The sequence below is a fragment of the Chrysochloris asiatica genome, unplaced genomic scaffold, assembly GCF_000296735.1.
Source record: "Chrysochloris asiatica unplaced genomic scaffold, ChrAsi1.0 scaffold00085, whole genome shotgun sequence".
In the NCBI taxonomy this organism is placed as follows: domain Eukaryota; kingdom Metazoa; phylum Chordata; class Mammalia; order Afrosoricida; family Chrysochloridae; genus Chrysochloris; species Chrysochloris asiatica.
In genome coordinates this window covers 6,670,458-6,673,925 of record NW_006408603.1, presented here as the reverse complement: position 1 = coordinate 6,673,925, position 3,468 = coordinate 6,670,458, and the positions used below count along the sequence as shown (strand labels likewise).

The following is a 3,468-nucleotide window of genomic DNA, read 5'->3' as shown; positions in this document are numbered from 1 at the left end:
GCATCAGGATTGGAGGAAGACTCATTAACAACCTGAGATATGCAGATGATATAACCTTGCTTGCTGAAACTGAAGAGGACTTAACACATTTTTTGATGAAGATCAAAGAGCACAGCCTTCAGTATGGATTACGTCTCAATGTAAAGAAAACAAAAATCGTCCTACATACCGGGCCATGCTGCTTATGGCAGCGCTGGAGAGGGGGCGCTGAGCTGTTGGGTATGAAGTGTAACAGAATAGACTTTACCACCTGAAACTGCTGCTTCAAGTTCAGATCAGGCAAGGAACAAACCTCGTAACAACCAACAAGACCAAAGAAGAGTACACTTAAGTTGAAGACACAACACTTGATCTGAAACAAGAAGTTTGTGCCTACTCAACAGCTTTGAAAGAGCACTTCCCAACGCTGCTAGTAGTCTTTGTTTTCTTCAATGCTGTGCTGTGAGATTGCCCAGTACAGCAGCAGTCGGATTCTTTATTAGCTTGATAGATCATTTTTCTCTCGCTCTTTTTTTAATACTAGCAACTTTCATCTTCTGAAACATGTGCTGAAAAAGAAGAATCAGCAAATACTACTGAAAGTGCAATATTTGATTATCTCTGTGAGATGAGCTTTGATCCAAACCTTCTCCACAACAATGGACACAATGGGTACCCCAATGGTACTTCAGCAGCACTGTGTGAAATTGGGGTTATTGAGAAACTGTTCACCTCTTATGGATTTATTCAGTGTTCAGAACGTCAAGCTAGACTTTTCTTCCACTGTTCACAGTATAATGGCAACCTGCAGGACTTAAAAGTAGGAGATGATGTTGAATTTGAAGTATCATCTGACTAGTGAACTGGGAAACCTATTGCTGTTAAACTGGTGAAGATAAAACCAGAAATCCTCCCTGAAGAACGAATGAATGGACAAGAAGTGTTTTATGTGACTTACACCCCTGAAGATGTTGAAGGGAATGTTCTGCTGGAAACTGGAGATAAAAATAAACTTTGTAATTGATAACAATAAACATACTGGTGCTGTAAGTACTCGTAATATTATGTTGTTGAAAAAAGAAACAAGCTCGCTGTCAGGGAGTAGTTTGTGCCATGAAGGAGGTGATGTTGTAAAAGATATATTCTTTTACTATAGTGAATTTAAGGGTGACCTAGAAGCCTTACAGCCTGGTGACGATGTAGAGTTCACAATCAAGGACAGAAATGGTAAAGAAGTTGCAACAGATGTCAGGCTGTTGCCTCAAGGGACAGTCATTTTTGAAGATATCAGCATTGAACATTTTGAAGGAACTGTAACCAAAGTTATCCCAAAAGTACCCAGTAAAAACCAGAATGACCCATTGCCAGGACACATCAAAGTTGATTTTGTGATTCCTATAGAACTTCCCTTTGGAGACAAAGATACAAAATCCAAGGTGACCCTACTGGAAAGTGACCATGTTAGGTTTAATATTTCAACAGATCGACGTGACAAATTAGAACGAGCAACCAATATAGAAGTTCTATCTAGTATATTTCAGTTCACCAATGAAGCCAGAGAAATGGGTGTGATTGCTGCCATGAGAGATGGTTTTGGTTTCATCAAGTGCGTGTATCGTGATGCTCGTACGTTCTCCCACTTCAGTGAAGTTTTGGATGGAAACCAGCTCCATATTGCAGATGAAGTAGAGTTTACTGTTGTTCCTAATATGCTCACTGCCCAAAGAAATCATGCTATTAGAATTAAAAAACTTCCCAAGGGCACCGTCTCGTTCCATTCCCATTCAGATCATCGTTTTTTGCTCACTGTAGAAAAAGAGGCCACTTTTTCCAATTCCAAAACCACTAGCCCAATTAAAGGCAAAGAGAAGGAGGCTGAGGATGGCATTATTGCCTATGACGATTGTGGGGTAAAACTGACTATTGCCTTTCAAGCCAAGGATGTGGAAGGATCATCTTCTCCTCAAATAGGAGATAAGGTTGAATTTAGTATTTATTAGTGACAAACAGAGGCCTGGTCAGCAGATTGCAACTTGTGTGTGAATTTTAGGTCATAATTCCAACTCCCAGAGGCTCGTAGGTTATGTGGCAACACTAAAGGATAATTTTGGATTTATTGAAACAGCCAATCATGATAAGGAAATCTTTTTCCATTACAGTGAATTCTGTGGTGATGTTGATAGCCTGGAATTGGGTGACATGGTCGAGTATAGCTTGTCCAAAGGCAAAGGCAACAAAGTCAGTGCCAAGAAAGTGAATAAAACACATTCGGTGAATGGTATTACTGAGGAAGCTGATCCCACCATCTACTCTGGTAAAGTCATTCGTCCCCTGAGGAGTGTTGATCCAACACAGACTGAGTACCACAGAATGATTGAGATTGTGGAAGAAGGGAATATGAAAGGTGAGGTGTATCCATTTGGCATAGTAGGGATGGCCAACAAAGGGAATTGCCTGCAGAAAGGGGAGACTGTTAAGTTCCAGTTGTGTGTCCTGGGCCAGAATGCACAGACTATGGCTTACAATATCACACCCCTACATAGGGCCACAGTGGAGTGTGTGAAAGATCAGTTTGGCTTCATTAACTATGAAGTAGAAGATAGCAAGAAGCTCTTTTTCCATGTGAAAGAAGTTCAAGATGGAATTGAGCTACAGGCAGGAGATGAGGTGGAATTCTCAGTGATTCTTAATCAGCGCATTGGCAAGTGCAGCGCCTGTAATGTTTGGTGAGTCTGCGAAGGCCCCAAGGCTGTTGCAGCTCCAACACCTGATCGGTTGGTCAATCGCTTGAAGAGCATCACCCTGGATGATGCCAGTGCTCCTTGCTTAATGGTTCTTTGTCAGCCAAGGGAACCAGATAACTCAATGGGATTTGGTGCCAAAAGAAAAATCCGTCAAGCTGGTGTCATTGACTAATCACATCCACAAGCACATCATTTAATCCACTATGATCAAGTTGGGGGAATTTTGGCTGAGAGTTCTGAATATCTCCCTCTTCATGCCTCCCAAAATCTGGAATACTTATTCTATTGAGCTATTACACCAGTTTTAACACCAAGAAAAAAGAAAAAATCCTCACCACTGGACCAATAAACAACATTCTTATCAATGGAGAAAAAAATTGAAGTTGCCAAGGACTTCATTCTTCTTAGATCAACTATCAACACTCTTGGAAGCAGCAGTCAAGAACTCAAACGACGTATTGCATTAAGCAAATCTGCTGCACAAGACCTTTTTAAAGTGTTGAAGAGCAATGATGTCAGCTTGAGGATTAAGTTGTGCCTGACCCAAGACATGGTATTTTCGATAACCTCATTTGTATGCAAAAGCTGAACAGTGAATAAAGAAGACTGTAGAAGAATGCATGCTTTTGAGTTATGGTGTTGGAGGAGAATATTGAAAGTGCCATGGGCTGCCAAAAGAACCAATAGATCCATTTTGGATGAAGTGCAGCCAGAGTGCTCCTTATAGGCCAAAATGGCCAAACTT

General features: G+C 41.0%; 1 pseudogene; it reads left to right on the top strand.

Moving 5' to 3' along the window:
- The first annotated feature begins 529 nt into the window (after positions 1–529).
- LOC102842242 lies at positions 530–2,895 on the top strand (annotated as a pseudogene).
- Positions 2,896–3,468: the final 573 nt, after the last annotated feature.